General features: G+C 46.8%; 1 pseudogene; it reads right to left on the bottom strand.

Annotated features, from left to right (window-relative positions):
* Positions 1 to 673: 673 nt before the first annotated feature.
* LOC123153892 (expansin-like A4) lies at positions 674 to 2453 on the bottom strand (annotated as a pseudogene).
* Between the last annotated feature and the right edge of the window lie 17449 nt (positions 2454 to 19902).

Genomic DNA, 19902 nt, shown 5'->3' with positions numbered 1-19902 from the left:
TATAAGAACGTTTTTCAACCTATGTTATCTTGAAAAACATTCTATATTATGGGATAGACGGAGTAGAGATAAGTGTCACATTCCACAAAGAAGACGGTGGAAGAAGAATCAACAATGGCCGCAAGGTATCTTTGGAGTTGGACCCGCGGCATGCCGGTATATACATACGATGAGACATGAGACTAGATGCCGAATGCGTAATGCCTAATGCCGATAGCTCACCCACCCACTCATGTAGTGCATGCATGAGCACAATGACAACGATCTCAATTCTCAAGCGTGTCCATGTATAGCGCACTAATATGCACTAGCTACTTGCCATTGTGGAACCACAATCATGGAGCACGCACCATTTCTTTTGGCCGAGCTCCGGCGACAACGATTAGGCTGTCTAGGTCGGAATATCCCAAGGGTGTCGTTGTAGTTTCCTATGTTTCGGGGTGTTTTTCGCTGTTATGCCCCTTCCTCCATTTCTCTTCACTTTTCTGCGTGTGCCGGCGTTGTGTTGTGCCGTTTGGTCGCGATGTAGATGCAGCGGAACACCTACACATCCGTGCAGTGTACATGCAGCAGCAGCAGCAGCAACATCAATGCATCATCGACCTTCCCGGCGGCTGGCCGGTGGCGTGCAGGCAGGCTCCGATGGATGCGAGCGTGGGCGTCATCTGAGCTCCTAATCATCGTCGTGGTTGTCGTCCCCGGCACCGCAGGAGGCGCTGCCGCAGGTGTTTGCAGCGACCTCAGTGACCCGCATGCCAGTGCCGTAGACCGCGCCAGCATGCCACTCCGCCGGGAGCACCGCCCCGTCAGAGAGCAGCCACTTGCCGCCGGACCCCGCGGTGACTACGAGCCGGAGCCGCAGCGGGCCGGCCGGCGCGTGCGACGTGCGCCACACCCCGGGTGACCCCTCGCGCCCCGTCATGTACTGCCATTTCGTCTGCGACGGCGCGGCGACGCTCTGTGCGGCATCAGGTGCCGCCGCGTTCGCCACCTCGACTGGTAGAGGAACCGGAGGGCGAGGTGGCCCTTGTCCCTGCTCCACCCTCACCGCGAGGTTTTTGCTCTTGTACGCGCAAGGTATCCTTCTGAAGTCACCTCGACGGCCGTGTCCACCAAGCTCGCCAGCTGACCATCGTCACGAGAAGCAGTCAAGGCGGCGAACGCGTCCCTAGTGAGCTGGAACTGGCCGCCGCCTGTCCTGTTCGTGTCCGTCGCCGGCTTCGCCACGTCGGCGATGATGACCTTGACGCCACCCGCCGCGCACGCGCTCCGGCCCCTGCATCTCGACTGGTAGAAGTTACTGGATCTATCCGATGGAAGATGGCAACTCGGAATATCTTCAACCAGTTTGGATGGTGGTCATGTAATAGGATATAGGTTTAGTTTTCTATCTTATCTTTTGCCTGCCGGTTGTGGCTATCCTGTCATGTTGCTTTTGCTCTTTTTGAGCTTCTTTACTTTTGAGACCTAAAGATTTCTGTTGAACCTTTTTGCTTATTAATAATTCGGCGGTAAGCATCGTTCTGATGCAGAGACCGGGGCTTAACCCTCTTTTCGAAAAAAAAATCTCAGCTGGTAGCAGGCGCCGCAAGCCCGGCCGCCGCGGAAGAATCCAGCGCCGACGGCCGCAATGTGGAACCCTCCCTGGGAAGCGAGCTCCGCTGCCGCCTGGCCACCGAACCCGCACGCGGCACCGGTAAGGGCGCTGGCGTCCGGAGGGAGGATGGAGGCGGTGGAGCGGCGCGAGAATGAGACTAGGATGAGGAGGTGTGTGGTTGAAGGCTCTCTTTAAGCGCCAAGCTAGCAATGGAGCGGCATGGAGAGTTGGATAACGGACGGAGCTACACCTACGTGGGGGGCATGAAGAAGATGATATGGAAGCAAAGCTTCTTTTCAACTCCACATGCGCGTCAAGAATACTCTGAATAAAGTCTTAAACTGTATAATTAACTGGCTACCGGTTGGAGGGGATCACGAAAGGATTGATTTCATGTGCCCACCGAAACTCCCTTGATGACAAGCTAAATTCACAGGCGAGCAACCATGCATTTCCAATCATACACAAACGAGAGGGGCCTGGCTTGACGTCTTGTGGCGCCATGTGAGTGGTGGTGGGCTCGAGTATGAACAGTGTTCTAGTGGCTGCCAATTGAGTTGCCGCTGCATTTATTATTCCGGAATAATGGAGCCGGAGAACTACATAACCTCATCAACACGTACGTGTGCATGCATGTACAGGGTTTCTCTCCATTAATAAGGAACAGCCTCAATACAAAGTGAACAGTGGAACATGTACATATTTGTTCCTTCATTATCATTATTTTGAGAACCACGGCTATATCTAAGTTGTCTGAATTTGCAATTTGGCTAAGTTCATTTCGTGGGAGGAAAAGGAAGGAGATGAGCTTGAACTCCGATGTCGAGCCAGGAACAAGGCGGAGCAAACTGGACATGAGGAGTGAAGAAGAACCATTTTTGGAGGATGAAAGCTGAATGCAAAAAAAGCAGAGCGGCCTGTTGGATCTTAATCCAATGATGGAGCTGGAGCTGCATCTCTTGTATAAAACTGTTCCGAAGTGGACTTGATGTAGCGAAGCTGATTTTGGAGCGGAGTAGTGCCAAACAGGCCCTAGTCCATATTTGAGATCGGTATTTGTTCCTTAATACAGTTTGTTTAATCAATACTTATTGTCTTATCAAAGAGATACGAGGCAGTTCAAGCGGTCTTCGACTAAGATCAATGTAAAAATTTGGCAAAACCAAAAACAAACATGGGGTGGGAAGGGAGGATAAAAGAAGCAGTCTTGCTAAGTCTTAGTCGATTAAAACATAACGAAGTCTCAGTCGTTGCTATATTCGTTAAATCTTACGTTAAGATTCGTGCAAAAAAGAAAATCTCAGTTTTTTCTTTTTCTCTATTGCATGTTTGTCACTTGACTGAGACTTGGTTAAATCTTAGTCGAGTGAGACCTAGCCACACCCTAAAAGAAGTGTAAGACAAAATCTTATGTATTCCAGAAGTAAGAGAGATTGATCATTAGCAGCTATATATTAATGAATGGCCATATACACATATGTTCTCATGATTGGCACATATGAATGGAAGGTAAATAAGTGGTATGCCATGCAATGCATAAAACGCAATTGATAAGTGTATTCACAAAACGGGTTTGCTAAATCTCAGTCGACTGAGACTTAACCCGCGCCGGACGGCCCGCCACGACATATACACATATGATGAGATGTGAGACTAGCTGCCGATAGCTCACGTACTCACTCATGTTGTGCATGGATGAGTACATTGACAAATGACAGCGACAATGATCTCAACTTCTTAAGTGCCCCCCCCCCCCCCCCCCCCCCAAAAAAACTTTTTAAGTGTGTTTACACTAGTAGAAAAAAGGTCAAACGTGAAGCACATTAGTGCCGGTTTGAATTTGAGTCGGCACTAATGTGTGCATTAGTGCCGGTTCCAACGGCTAGCCGGCCGCTCTCATTAGTACCGGTTCGTAGCGAACCTTTAGCACCGGTTCGTGCCACGAGCCGGTACTAAAGTGAGTGGTGGCATGATGTTGTTAGTCCAGGACCCCTCCAGCACCTTTAGTACCGGGTCGTATCACGAACCGGTACTAAAGGTCGTCCTACATAGACCCTTCGTCCATCCGAGCTCGCTCTGTTCTTCCCCTTTCCCATCTCCTCTCTATTCTTTTCCCTCTTCCTCTCAAGCTCATCACACATTTTGCCCAAAATTTGTCAAGATTTGAAGGCCCCCATCCATTCAAATGATCACAAAGATTAACAACTTTGTCCTTTCATCTCTCATTGCTAGATTAGCTCGTGCAATGCTTTATATAGTGATTGATTTTTGAGTTTAGTAATTTGGGAGGAATTATATATATGTGCTAGTATTTGATTTATATGCAATTTGAGGTAAAAAATAACACTTAGTTTGCATATGTAGGTGTGGTTTACTTAGTACCTTCTAAATCTCCGTCGTAACCATCGTCGATCGCTCGCAACGTCCCGTCGCCGGCACCACCTTGTGGTGAGCCTCTTGTACATGAAGTTTTATATAAAAAATTGATGTTTGTGTGATTTGGATATATAGTTACTCGTATAATTATCTTACCCATACGTTGTTTGTTATACATAGTGCCGTGGTTTTGATATCCGTCCCCGTCGGCCCTCATCCGGGTTAAGATTCAGATGTGGTATATTCTCTTTTAAAACTATTCATTGCATTTCGTGTTTATGACAAATTATGCCCATCAAGTTGACATAGATATTTGTATGTAGGAGGTAGTTGAACCAGAAATTCCAACCGACCCTATTGTCGAGAGGTTAAATTTAGTTGAAAGAGAAAATGAGGATTTGAAGGAAAAATAGAAAAGAATTGAGGGGGAGAAGATGGAATTGGAGTTGCATGTTGCCGATGTCGTCGATGATCACAAGATTAAGATGAAGAAAATGCGCTTGAAGATTAAAAAGATTAGAAAATATGACATTCATAGTGAGGCTTGGTATCATTATGCTGTTGGATCAATTGTTATCTTAGTTGCGATCTTGATCGTATTTGTTGTTGCATTTAAATTCTTTAGCTAGAGAGTTATTTGTTTATTGCATTTAAGTGTTGTATGATCATTATGTATGAACTTTATGTATTGTGTTAATTTGGTGTTTTCGGTGCTGTGTATTGAAGATGAGCCGGCAATGGATGTACGATGACCGATGCTCTCCCGAGTTCATTAATGGCGTGCGTACTTTTCTGCTTGCGGCTGAGGTAAACAAGCGGGCGGATGGTTTTATGCCTTGTCCATGTGCTGGCTGTAAGAATGGTCACAATTACTCTACGTCAAGAACCATCCACGTCCACCTGTTTGAGTCCGGTTTCATGCCCCACTATAATGTTTGGACCAAGCATGGAGAAAGAGGGGTTATGATGGAAGACAATGAAGAAGAAGAGGACGACGACAGCTATCCTGGCCATGGGTTCCCTGAATACGATGATACAACAATGAGGGAAGAAGCTGAGCCGGTAATGCGGGAAGAAGCTGAGCCGGCAATGCGGGAAGAAGCTGAAGAAGAGGCATTGGATGAGCCCGTTGATGATCTAGGTCGGGCCATTGCCGATGCAAAGACAAACTGCGCAAGTGATTTGGAGAAGAAGAAGTTGTAGCGCATGTTAGAGGATCACAAAAAATTGTTGTACCCGAATTGCGTAGGTGACAAGAAAAAGCTGGGCACCACACTGGAATTGCTACAATGGAAGGCAGAGAATGGTGTATCCGACAAGGGATTTGGAAAGTTGCTGGTAATGATAAAGAATATGCTTCCAAAGGACAACGAATTGCCCGAGGGTATGTACGAAGCAAAGAAGGCTGTCTGCCCTCTAGGGTTAGAGGTGCAGAAGATACATGCATGCCCTAATGATTGCATCCTCTACTGCGGTGAGTACGAGGATTTGAACGCTTGCCCAGTATGCGGTGCATTGCGCTATAAGATCAGTCGCGATGACTCTGGTGATGTCGAGGGCGAGCGCCCCAGGAAGAAGATTCCTGCCAAGGTGATGTGGTATGCTCCTATAATACCACGGTTCAAACGTTTGTTCCAAAACAAAGAGCATGCCAAGGCTATGCGATGGCACAGAGAAGACCGTAAGAAAGACGGAAAGTTGAGAGTACCCGCTGACGGGTCGCAGTGGAGAAAAATCGAAAGAAAGTACGGGAAGGAGTTTGCAGATGACGCAAGGAATGTATGATTTGGTCTAAGGCAGATGGCATTAACCCTTTTGGGGAGCAGAGCAGCAACCATAGCACCTGGCCTGTGACTCTATGTTTGTATAACCTTCCTCCTTGGTTGTGCATGAAGCGGAAGTTCATTATGATGCCAGTGCTCATCCAAGGCCCTAAGCAACCCGACAACGACATTGATGTGTACCTAAGTGTTGGAAATATGCCCTAGAGGCAATAATAAATTAGTTATTATTGTATATATTTCATTATTCATGATAATTGTTTATTATCCATGCTAGAATTGTATTGATAGGAAACTCAGATACATGTGTGGATACATAGACAACACCATGTCCCTAGTAAGCCTCTAGTTGACTAGCTCGTCGATCAATAGATGGTTACGGTTTCCTGACCATGGACATTGGATGTCGTTGATAACGGGATCACATCATTAGGAGAATGATGTGATGGACAAGACCCAATCCTAAGCCTAGCACAAAGATCGTAGTTCGTATGCTAAAGCTTTTCTAATGTCAAGTATCATTTCCTTAGACCATGAGATTGTGCAACTCCCGGATACCGTAGGAGTGCTTTGGGTGTGCCAAACGTCACAACGTAACTGGGTGGCTATAAAGGTACACTACAGGTATCTCCGAAAGTGTCTGTTGGGTTGGCACGAATCGAGACTGGGATTTGTCACTCCGTGTAAACGGAGAGGTATCTCTAGGCCCACTCGGTAGGACATCATCATAATGTGCACAATGTGATCAAGGAGTTGATCACGGGATGATGTGTTACGGAACGAGTAAAGAGACTTGCCGGTAACGAGATTGAACAAGGTATCGGGATACCGACGATCGAATCTCGGGCAAGTATCGTGCCGCTAGACAAAGGGAATTGTATACGGGATTGATTGAATCCTTGACATCGTGGTTCATCCGATGAGATCATCATGGAGCATGTGGGAGCCAACATGGTATCCAGATCCCGCTGTTGGTTATTGACCGGAGAGTTGTCTCAGCCATGTCTGCATGACTCCCGAGCCCATAGGGTCTACACACTTAAGGTTCGATGACGCTAGGATTATAGGGAAAGTATGTACGCGGTTACCGAATGTTGTTCGGAGTCCCGGATGAGATCCCGGATGTCACGAGGAGTTCCGAAATGGTCCGTAGGTAAAGATTGATATATAGAAAGTATGGTTTTGGCCACCGGAAGTGTTCCGGGCATCACCGGTATGGGCCCTAAGGCCCATGCCTGGTGCGCCTCCCTCTCCCCCCACCCCACTTGGCCGCCACCCCAGATGGGGATTGGGGCTGCCGCCACCCCTAGGGTGGAAACCCTAGGTGGGGGCGCAGCCCTCCCTCTCCCCCTATATATAGTGGAGGCAAAGGGGCAGCCCAACAGATGAAGTTCCTCCCCTGTTGGCGCAGCCCTACCCCTCTTCCTCCTCGTCTCTCGTAGTGCTTGGCGAAGCCCTGCTGGACTCCCGCGCTCCTCCACCACCACCATGCCGTCGTGCTGCTGCTGGATGGAGTCTTCCCCAACCTCTCCTTCTCCCCTTGCTGGATCAAGGCGTAGGAGACGTCACCGGGCTGTACGTGTGTTGAACGCGGAGGTGCCGTCCGTTCGGCACTAGGATCACCGGTGATTTGGATCACGACGAGTACGGCTCCATCAACCCCGTTCACTTGAACGCTTCCGCTTAGCGATCTACAAGGGTATGTAGATGCACTCTCCTTCCCCTCGTTGCTAGATTACTCCATAGATTGATCTTGGTGATGCGTAGAAAATTTTAAATTTCTGCTACGTTCCCCAACAGTGGTATCAGAGCTAGGTCTATGCGTAGTTTCTATGCACGAGTAGAACACAAAGCAGTTGTGGGCGTCGATTTTGTCAATTACTTGCCGTTAGTAGTCTTATCTTGATTCGGCGACATCGTGGGATGAAGCGGCCCAGACCGACCTTACACGTACTCTTACGTGAGACTAGTTCCACCGACTGACATGCACTAGTTGCATAAGGTGGCCAGCAGGTGTCTGTCTCTCCCACTTTAGTCGGATCGGATTCGATGAAAAGGGTCCTTATGAAGGGTAAATGGAAATTGGCATATCACGTTGTGGTTTTCGCGTAGGTAAGAAACGTTCTTGCTAGAAACTGTTGGGGAACGTAGTAATTTCAAAAAAAATCCTACGCACACGCAAGATCATGGTGATGCATAGCAACGAGAGGGGAGAGTGTGATCTACGTACCCTTGTAGATCGACAACGGAAGTGTTAACTTGGTTGATGTAGTCGTACGTCTTCACGGCCCGACCGATCAAGCACCGAAACTACGGCACCTCCGAGTTCTAGCACACGTTCAGCTCGATGACGATTCCCGGACTCCGATCCAGCAAAGTGTCGGGGAAGAGTTCCGTCAGCACGACGGCGTGGTGACGATCTTGATGTACTACTGTCACAGGGCTTCGCCTAAGCACTGCTACAATATTATCAAGGATTATGGTGGAAGGGGGCACCGCACACGGCTAAGAATATGATCACGTGGATCAACTTGTGTTCATGGGGTGCCCCTTGCCTCAGTATATAAAGGCAATTGGTGCGGCCAGGATGTGGAGTCCTACTAGGACTCCAAGTCCTAGTAGGAGTCCACCAAGAGGGGAGGAAGGGAGAAGGAAGTAGAGGAGAAGGAAAGGTGGCCGGCCCCCTCTTCCCTAGTCCAATTCGGACCAGAGGGGAGGGGGGGCGCAGCAGCCCCTTGGCCCTTTCTCCTCTTCCCACTAAAGCCCATCAAGGCCCATTGCTTCTCCCGTAACTACCCGGTACTCCGAAAAATACCCGAATCACTTGGAACCTTTCCGATGTCCGAATATAGTCGTCCAATATATCGATCTTTACGCCTCGACCATTTTGAGACTCCTCGTCATGTCCCCGATCTCATCCGGGACTCCGAACTCCTTCGGTACATCAAAACTCATAAACTCATAATATAACTGTCATCGAAACCTTAAGCGTGCGGACCCTACGGGTTCGAGAACAATGTAGACATGACCGAGACACGTATCCGGTCAATAACCAATAGCGGGACCTGGATGCCCATATTGGTTCCTACATATTCTACGAAGATCTTTATCGGTCAGACCGCATAACAACATATGTTGTTCCCTTTGTCATCGGTATGTTACTTGCCCGAGATTCGATCATCGGTATCTTAATACCTAGTTCAATCTCGTTACCGGCAAGTCTCTTTACTCGTTTCATAATACATCATCTCGCAACTAACTCATTAGTGGCAATGCTTGCAAGGCTTATGTGATGTGCATTACCGAGTGGGCCCAGAGATACCTCTCCGACAATCGGAGTGACAAATCCTAATCTCGAAATATGCCAACCCAACATGTACCTTTGGAGACACCTGTAGAGCACCTTTATAATCACCCAGTTACGTTGTGACGTTTGGTAGCACACAAAGTGTTCCTCCGGAAAACGGGAGTTGCATAATCTCAAAGTCAAAGGAACATGTATAAGTCATGAAGAAAGCAATAGCAACATACTAAACGATCGGGTGCTAAGCTAATGGAATGGGTCATGTCAATCAGATCATTCAACTAATGATGTGATCCCGTTAATCAAATAACAACTCTTTGTCCATGGTTAGGAAACATAATCATCTTTGATTAACGAGCTAGTCAAGTAGAGGCATACTAGTGACACTCTGTTTTTCTATGTATTCACACATGTATTATGTTTCCGGTTAATACAATTCTAGCATGAATAATAAACATTTATCATGATATAAGGAAATAAATAATAACTTTATTATTGCCTCTAGGGCATATTTCCTTCAGAAACCTATAGTAGCCACGTAAAAACTTGCAACAACAATTAGAGGACGTCTAACTTGTTTTTGCAGCATATGCCTTGTGATGTGATATGGCCAAAAGGATGTGATGAATGATATATGTGATGTATGAGATTGATCATGTTCTTGTAATAGGAATCACGACTTGCATGTCGATGAGTATGACAACCGGCAAGAGCCATAGGAGTTGTCTTAATTTATTTATGACCTGCGTGTCAACATAAACGTCATGTAATTACTTTACTTTATTGCTAAAGCATTAGCCATAGTAGTAGAAGTAATAGATGACGAGACAACTTCAAGAAGACACGATGATGGAGATCATGATGATGGAGATCATGGTGTCATGCCGGTGACAACGATGATCATGGAGCCCCGAAGATGGAGATCAAAAGGAGCAAAATGATATTGGCCATATCATGTCACTATTTGATTGCATGTGATGTTTATCATGTTTTACATCTTATTTGCTTAGAACGACGGTAGCTTAAATAAGATGATCCCTCACTAAAATTTCAAGAAAAGTGTTCCCCCTAACTGTGCACCGTTGCGAAGGTTCGTCGTTTCGAAGCACCACGTGATGATCGGGTGTGATAGATTCTAACGTTCGAATACAACAGGTGTAAGCCAGATTTACACACGCAATACACTTAGGTTTACTTGACGAGCCTAGCATGTACAGACATGGCCTTGGAACACGGAAGACCGAAAGGTCGAGCATGAGTCGTGTAGAAGATACGATCAACATGAAGATGTTCACCGATGTTGACTAGTCCGTCTCACGTGATGATCGGACACGGCCTAGTTGACTCAGATCATGTTTCACTTAGATGACTAGAGGGATGTCTATCTGAGTGGGAGTTCATTAAATAATTTGATTAGATGAACTCAATTATCATGAACATAGTCTAAATTGTCTTTGCAAATATGTTGTAGATGAATAGCTCACGTTGTAGCTTCCTGTTTCAATACGTTCCTAGAGAAAGACCAAGTTGAAAGATATTGTAAGCACTGATGTGGACTAGGTCCGTAGTCCGAGGAGTGTCCTCACTACTACACAGAAGGCTTACGTCTTTGATGCACCGCTTGATGTGCAAACCCCTACAACGTCGTCTGTGGATGTTGTGAACACCTGACAGACACATCCTGATGACTACTTGATAGTTTAGTGCACCATACTTTACGGCTTAGAATCGGGATTCCAACGACGTTTTGAATGCCATAGAACATACATGTTCCAAGAGATGAAATTGGGATTTCAGACTCATGCCCATGTTGAGAGTTGTGAGACCTCTGACAAGTTCTTTTGCCAACAAGATGGAGGAGAATGGCTCAGCTAGTGAGCATGTGCTCAGAATGTCTGGGTGCTACGATCACTTAAAGTAGTGGGAGTTAAACTTCCAGATAAGATAGTAATTGATAGAGTTCTCTAGCCACTATCACTAAGCTACTAGATCTTCGTGATGAACTATGACATGCAAGGGATGGAGTTGATCCCGGAGCTGTTCGCGGTGCTTAAGACAGCAAAAGGTAGAAATCAAGAAGGAGCATCAAATGTTGATGGTTTAACAAGACCACTGGTTTCAAGAAGGGCAAGGGCTAGAAGGGAAACTTCATGGATGGCAAACCAGTTGCCGCTTCAGTGAAGGAACCCAAGGTTGAACCCAAACCCGAGACTAAGTGCTTCTATTGTAAGGGGAACGATCACTGGTAGCGGAATTACCCCAAATGCATGGTAGATAAGAAGGCTGGAAACTTCAACAAAGTATATATGTGTTATTAATGTGTACCTCACTAGTACTCCTGGTAGCACCTTGGTATTGGATACCGGTTCACTTGCTATTATTGGTGACTTGAAGCAAAAGCTACGGACTAAACAGAGACTGGCTAAGGGCGAGGTGACGATGTGTGTTGGAAGTGTTTCCAAAGTTGATGAGATCACCATCGCACGCTCCATCTGCCTTCGGGATTAGTATTGAACCTAGATAAATGTTATCAGGTGTCTACGTTGAGCATGAATATGATTAGATCATGTTCATTGCAATACGGTTATTCATTTAAATTAGAGAATAAAGGTTATTCAGTTTACATGAATAATACCTTTCATGGTCATGCACCCTATGTGAATGGTTCATTGAATCTCGGTCGTGGTGATACACATGTTCACGCCAAAAGATGTAGAGTTAATAATGATAGTACCACTTTCTTGTGGCACTGCCGCTTAGGTCATATTGGCGTAAGATGCATGAAGAAACTCCATGTCGATGGATGTTTGGAGTCACTTGATTTTGAATCGCTTGACACATGCGAGCCATGCCTCATGGGCAGGATGACTAAGACCCCGTTTTCAGGTACAATGAAACGGGCAAGTGACTTGTTGGAAATCATGCATGCTGATACGTGTGATCCAATGAGAATTGAAGCGTGTAGTGGATATCACTATTTTCTCATCTTCACTGACTATTTGAGTAGATATAGGTATATTTACTTAATGAAGCACAAGTCTGAAACGTTTGAAAAGTTCAAGCGATTTCAGAGTGAAGTTAAGAATCATCATAACAATAAGATCATGTTCCTACGATCTGATCAAAAGGGGATTTTCTGAGTTATGAGTTTGGCAATCACTTAAGACATTGTGGAATTGTTTCATAGTTGAAGCCACCTAGAACACCATAAGGTAATGGTGTGTCCGGACGTCGTAATCGAACCCTATGAGATATGGTGCGATCTATGATGTCTCTTACCAATCTACCGTTTTCATTTTGAGGTTATGCGTTAGAGACAGCTGCATTCACTTTAGATAAGACACCATCTAAGTCTGTTGAGACGACGTCATATGAACATTGGTTTGGCAAGAAACCAAAGTTGTTGTTTCTTAATGTTTGGGGATGTGATGCTTAGGGATTCGGCCGGAGAAGCTTGAACCCAAAGCGGACAAACACATCTTCATAGGATACCCAAGGGTGATAGTTGGGTATACCTTCTATCTCAGATCCGAGGGCAAATTGTTTGTCGCTAAGAACGGGTCCTTTCTCGAGAAGGAGTTTCTCTCGAAAGAATTGAGTGGGAGGAAGGTAGAACTTGATGAGGTTGTCGAACCTTTACTTCAACCAGAGAGTGACGCAACACAGAAAGATGTTTTCTGTGGCGCCTACGTCTGTTGAATAGGAAGTTAATGATAGTGATCATGAAGCTTCGGATCAAGTTGCTATCGAACCTCGTAGGTCGACAAGGACATGTACTACTCCTAAGTGGTACGGTAATCCTGTCTTAGATATCATGTTGTTAGACAACAATGAACCTACGATCTATGGAGAAGCGATGGTGGGCCCGTATTCCGACAAATGGTTAGAAGCCATGAAATCCGAGATAGGATCCATATATCAGAACAAAGTATGGACTTTGGTGGACTTGCCCGATGATCGGCAAGCCATTGAGATAATTGGGTCTTTAAGAAGACGACGGACGTGGGCGGTAATGTTACCGTCTATGAAGCTTGACTTGTGGGAAAGAGTCTTTTCACAAGTTCAAGGAGTTGAGAATTTCTCACCTGTAGCGATGCTTAAGTCCGTCGGAATCATGTTAGCATTAGCTGTATTTTTCGATTATGAAATCTTACAGATGGATGTCAAAACAAGTTTTCTTACTAGTTTTCGTAAGGAAAGTTGTATGTGATACAATAAAAGGTTTTGACGATCCTAAGAATGCTAAAATGTATGCTAGCTCCAGCAATCCTTCTATGGACTAGAGCAGGCATCTCGGAATCAGAATATATGTTTTGATGGAGTAATTAAAGCTTTTAGGTTTATACAATGTTTGCTAGAAACTTGTATTTACAAGAAAGTGAGTGGGAGCACTACAACATTTCTGATAAGTATATGTGGATGACATATTGTAGATCTGAAATAATGTAGAATTTCTGGAAAGCATAAACGGTTGTTTGAAGAGTGTTTTTCAAAGGAAGACCTGGATAAAGCTGCTTACAAATTGGGCATCAAGATCTATAGAGATAGATCAAGACGCCTGATGGTGCTTTCAAAGAACGCACACCTTGACATGTTTTTGAAGGAGTTCAAAATAGATCAGTCAAAGAAGGGGTTCTCACCTGAGTTGTAAGGTGTGAAGTTGAGTAAGACTCAAAGCTTGACCACGGCAGAAGAAAGAGGAAGGATAAAGGTCGTCCCCTATGCTTTTGTCATAGGCTCTATACGGTATGCCATGCTGAAGTACCGCACCTGATGTGTGCCTTGCCACATGTCTGGCAAGAGGGTACAAAGGTGATCTAGGAGTATATCACCAGATAGCAGTCAAAATTATCCTTAGAGGAATAAGGAAATGTTTCTCGGTTATGGAGGTGATAAAGAGTTCGACATAAAGAGTTACGTCGATGCAAGCTTAACACCTATCCAGATAGCTCTGAGTAGAGATACCAGATATATATAATGGAGCAACAATTTGGAATAGCTCCAAGGGGAACGTGGTAGCAGCATCTACGATATGACATAAAGTTTTGCGAAATACATAGGGATCTGAATATGGCAAGACCCGTTGACTACAACCTCTCTCACAAGCATAACATGATCAAACCCAGAACTCTTTGAGTGTTTATCACATAGAGATGTGAACTAGATCATTGAGTCTAGTAGACTCTTGGATGTTGGTCACATGACGATGTGACCTGTGAGTGTTAATCACATGGCGATGTGAACTAGATTATTTACTCTAGTGCAAGTGGGAGACTGTTGGAAATATGTCCTAGAGGCAATAATAAATTAGTTATTATTGTATATATTTCATTGTTCATGATAATCGTTTATTATCCATGCTAGAATTGTATTGATAGGAAACTCAGATACATGTGTCGATACATAGACAACACCATGTCCCTAGTAAGCCTCTAGTTGACTAGCTCGTTGATCAATAGATGGTTACAGTTTCCTGACCATGGACATTGGATGTCGTTGATAACGTGATCACATCATTAGGAGAATGATGTGATGGACAAGACCCAATCCTAAGCCTAGCACAAAGATCGTAGTTCGTATGCTAAAGCTTTTCTAATGTCAAGTATCATTTCCTTAGACCATGAGATTGTGCAACTCCCGGATACCGTAGGAGTGCTTTGGGTGTGCCAAACGCCACAACGTAATTGGGTGGATATAAAGGTACACTACAGGTATCTCCAAAAGTGTCTGTTGGGTTGGCACGAATCGAGACTGGGATTTGTCACTCCGTGTAAACGGAGAGGTATCTCTGGGCCCACTCGGTAGGACATCATCATAATGTGCACAATGTGATCAAGGAGTTGATCACATGATGATGTGTTACGGAACGAGTAAAGAGACTTGCCGGTAACGAGATTGAACAAGGTATCGGGATACCGACGATGTAATCTCGGGCAAGTATCGTACCGCTAGACAAAGGGAATTGTATACGGGATTGATTGAATCCTTGACATCGTAGTTCATCCGATGAGATCATCGTGGAGCATGTGGGAGCCAACATTGGTATCTAGATCCCGCTGTTGGTTATTGACCGGAGAGTTGTCTCGGCCATGTCTGCATGACTCCCAAGCCCGTAGGGTCTACACACTTAAGGTTCGATGACGCTAGGGTTATAGGGAAAGTATGTACGCGGTTACCGAATGTTGTTCGGAGTCCCGGATGAGATCCGGACGTCACGAGGAGTTCCGGAATGGTCTGTAGGTAAAGATTGATATATAGGAAGTATGGTTTTGGCCACCGAAAGTGTTCCAGGCATCACCGGTAGTGTACCGGGACCACCGGAGGGGTCCAGGGGTCCACCGGGAGGGGCCACGGGCCCTGGAGGCATACATGGGCCATGTGTGAGAAGGGACCAGTCCCTAGGTGGGCTGGGGTGCCTCCCCACCAAGGCCCATGCGCCTAGAGAGAAGAGGGGGCAAACCCTGAGGGCAGATGGGCCCTATGGCCCATGCCTGGTGCGCCTCCCTCTCCCCCCCACTTGGCCGCCACCCCAGATGGGGATTGGGGCTGCCGCCACCCCTAGGGTGGAAACCCTAGGTGGGGGCGCAGCCCTCCCTCTCCCCCTATATATAGTGGAGGCAAAGGGGCAACCCAACAGATGAAGTTCCTCCCCTGTTGGCACAACCCTACCCCTCTCCCTCCTCGTCTCTCGTAGTGCTTGGCGAAGCCCTGCTGGAGTCCCGCGCTCCTCCACCACCACCACGCCGTCGTGCTGCTGCTGGATGGAGTCTTCCCCAACCTCTCCTTCTCCCCTTGCTGGATCAAGGCGTAGGAGACGTCACCGGGCTGTACGTGTGTTGAACGTGGAGGTGCCGTCCGTTCGGCACTAGGATCATCGGTGATTTGGATCACGACGAGTACGACTCCATCAACCCCGTTCACTTGAACGCTTCCGCTTAGCGATCTACAAGGGTATGTAGATGCACTCTCCTTCCCCTCGTTGCTAGATTACTCCATAGATTGATCTTGGTGATGCGTAGAAAATTTTAAATTTCTGCTACGTTCCCCAATAAGACAACTCTAAATACAGCAAAAAACAACTCAAAAATAAATAAAACAAAAATAAATAAAGCAAAAAAATAAGAAAAAAGCCCACCTACTGGGCCACAGCGGCCTGCATACGACTAGAAACCCAAATTCTAGTTGGGCCAGGATGCAGGCCCGCTAGCCCAGTAGGCCCAACAGGGCATCGCAGCAGAGGTAGGCCCAGAAGGCCTACTTAAGAGAGGAGCTCGAGACAGCAGCGACGGCGGGGCTTATAAGCAGGTGCGAGTGCCCCTCGGCTAGCGAGGTGGGACTAAACTTTTGCGCCCCTCGCCTGGCAGCGCACACCCTTTAGTACCGGGTCGTGGCTCCAACCGGTACTAAAGGGGGGGCCTTTAGTACTGGTTGGCGGCACGACCCGGTACTAAAGGGGGTGCGGTTCCCGCCGCTTCGCCTGGACAAAACAGACCTTTAGTACCGGTTGGTGGCTCCAACCGGTACTAAAGATGGGTTCTATATAAGAAAACACTTCAAAAAATTGTCAGTTTCTCATCTCTCCCTACTTCTTTCTCCTCTACCCCGTCACCGCTGCCCCTCGTCGCCGCCCCCGTCGCCGTTCGTCACCGTCCCCGTCCCCGTCGTCCCCGTCGCCGCGCCCCGTCACCGGGCCCCGCCCCGTCGTCCCCGCCCGGCCCGTCCCCGTCCCCATCGTCGCCGCCCCATCCCCGTCGTCGCCGCCCCGTCCCCGTCTCCGTCTCCGTCCCCATCCCTGTCGCCGCCCACTGTTGTCACGCCTCGCCGGTGAGCTCCTTCCCCGGCCGCCAACCACACACACACACACACACACACATTGTTATAGAATTGTTAGCAATCTTTCTGGTTTTTTAGTTATAGAATTATTAGAAATGTTAGTTTTAGTTATAGAAATGTTAGTTATATAGAAATATTAGAAATGTTAGTTATATAGAAATGTTAGTTATATTAGAAATGTTAGTTATATAGAAATGTTAGTTATATAGAAATGTTTTTTAGTTATAGAAATATTAGAAATGTTAGTTTTAGTTATAGAAATATTAGAAATGTTAGTTTTAGTTATAAAATTTAGAATTTGCATATATGAAATCACAATCCATCATTTAAAAAATGTTACTTTACTTTTGCAGCATATAGTATTTGTTGTCGACGATGCCTGGCGCGCATCCTCGCCGTCGATCCGTTCGCGACGACGTCCTGCTTCAGAGGACCCATGTCGGGACTGGGATCCGTCAGGCTGGCACTGGGAGGTGCTACCTTCAGGGGCGCGACGCTTGGTGAGGAACCCGGCCCCGGGTCCCGTCGTCGACCCTCATCTCCCTTGGTGGCGTTCGCGTGGGCCACTTTCGGTGCAGAGGGAGCTGGCCCCACCGGAGGTGGTACGTCGCCGTGTCAGGGAGGAGGACGAGCACGTCCATCGCTACATGGCTACTATGGACGTCAGGTTCTCCAATACCTGGCAGGTTCTTTGGGGAGATCACCCGAGCTATGATCCAGTGATGGTTCCTTCACTTTAGTTGTCCACCGCCTAGATTACTCTGGCAGGTTCTTTGGGAGAAGAGGCCCTGTTCAATATCATACGCAATCCTCGCGGGCCAGATGATGATCAGAATGAAGAATATTATGACGGCTCTGGATATCTACAACACCGGGGAGGGTGATATGATATTCGATCGCGAGGACCGAATTGATGAAGTCATGAACTATGAACATGACGAAGAAAATGTTGATCTTGAAACAACAAAGACCGGCGAGGTATATATATATTTATATAAGCAAGCATCTGGCGATCATCACATGTTTTAAATGACTTGAAGATATATTAACAAATCAATCTTTCTTCTTTCAGCCATCCGGATCGAGCAAATCTTCAGGCAACAGGAAACGAGGCCCGAACAAAAAGTTGAAGGAGGGCGTAAAGTACAATATCGAGGCCATCAAACCTAATGGCGAAGCATTAGCGCCTAAGAAGATTGCGGACAAGTTCATTCATCAGTGCGGAGTCCTTGTGAAGGACCAACTCCCGATCCCCCTTCAAGAATGGAGAGAGCCAGCAAAGCCACGTCCAGGAGTTACTTTTGTCGACGACAGACAAAAACTTCTACTTTGGGAAATGCTCATGGAATATTTCACCCTACTAGATCATTTCATAGATGCAGATGTGGAGAAAGTCAAGGACGCTGCTTTGAGGAAGATGGCGGTTGCATTCAAGAACCACAAGATTCGTGAATGGGCCAAGTACGTCAAGGGAAGAAGGAAGACTCCAGTATTCGAGGGAACACTAGAGAAGCAAAGTGCTCATTGGGACGATTTCATGAAATTCAAGGATTCGGAATTATCTAAGGAACAGTCGAGAATAAACAAGGCCAATGCCGCAAAAAAGGATAAGTTCCATAAGCTGGGGCCAGGTGGCTATGCGGTGGGAATGCCTAAGTGGGATAAGTCTGAGAAAGAGATGCTGGATGCAGGTGTCACTCCAGAAACATTGAGCTGCCCCCCCCCCCCTCCCCGGTGCAGGACTTGGTTCTATGCGCATGGGGGGAGTTGGACCCGAAGACAGGCAAAGTTTCGAAGAAGGCATGTCTGGACATAGCCAAAGATAAGCTACTTGTTGCAATAGAAGAGGCTCGATCGGGGGTGTTCGAGCCCAACAGAGAGAACGACGAGCTCACGCGTGCCCTGGGAAATCCTGAACACCCGGGAAGAACACGAGGCATGGGCGCTATTCCGTGGTATGAGGGGTTTTCGGACTGGAACGCCGACTACAGAATCCGTGCGAGAAAGAAGATTGCGGAGGAGAAGAAGAGAAAGATGGAGGAGGAGCAGAGGAAGCTAGACTATGAACGCCTTCAAGGCCTAGAATCAGCGCACGCGGACTTGGCAGTCAAATTCCAGCGGCAGCAGGAGCAGATCGACTCACTTAGCCAGCAAAGGGGGTCTCAGCAGCTAGCGGATGATCCACCATTGGATAGCACCATCCCATCCATGCCGAGAAGCAGCATGGGTTCCGCCCCGGGCGACACATTGTGGATAGCTACCCAGTGGATGACATCATGGAGAACACTAACTGCGAGCTACACTTCAAAATGAAGAACATATCCATGAAGGTGGCGGACGCCCTTGCTTTTACAAATCCCCCCAAGGCAACCTTCCATTGCAACCCGATTCCAGCGGGCTATGCTCGTGTCTTGGTTCATGAGGTGGTGGACCAATATTTGGGGCTAGAGCTTGACATTCCTGGAGGTGATGATGAGCACACACTGGGAGAGGCCAACCATCATATCATCCTATGGAGAAAGGATTGCATCATCTTTCGAAGGCCACCGACACCGCGTCATCCGACTCCTCGTTGAAGTCCGCCACCGAGTCAGCAGACTCCCGCCACTACAAGAAATACAGTCAATTATGACTCCCCATTTTGGTCGTTGATTCGTCATATTTATCATTTATTGACCTTTTTTGACCAAATTCAGAAGGTCAACAGTTGGTCGTCAAGAACGAACAAACTTGACCTTTTTGGAATTTTGGTCATAGCTAGACTGATGACCAAAATTTCAGAAAGGTCACTACCCACTTGGCCGAGCCATGTAGGATCTGACGTGGCTGAGCTAACGTGGCATTGTTAGTGACCAAATGGAATCATCATAAATTTCATAGCCCAGTCCACCAATCTAGCCTACATGGGCCTGGCCCAATACCTTTTTTTATTGAAATGGTCTGATTTATTTGGGCTGATGCATTATTTTCAGAAGCATGCATATCTCACATATGAAAACAAGTACAACAGA

Source organism: Triticum aestivum, chromosome 7A (genome assembly GCF_018294505.1).
Source record: "Triticum aestivum cultivar Chinese Spring chromosome 7A, IWGSC CS RefSeq v2.1, whole genome shotgun sequence".
Taxonomy (NCBI): domain Eukaryota; kingdom Viridiplantae; phylum Streptophyta; class Magnoliopsida; order Poales; family Poaceae; genus Triticum; species Triticum aestivum.
The sequence above is the reverse complement of the archived record's forward strand: the minus strand, read 5'-3'. Positions and strand labels throughout refer to the sequence as shown.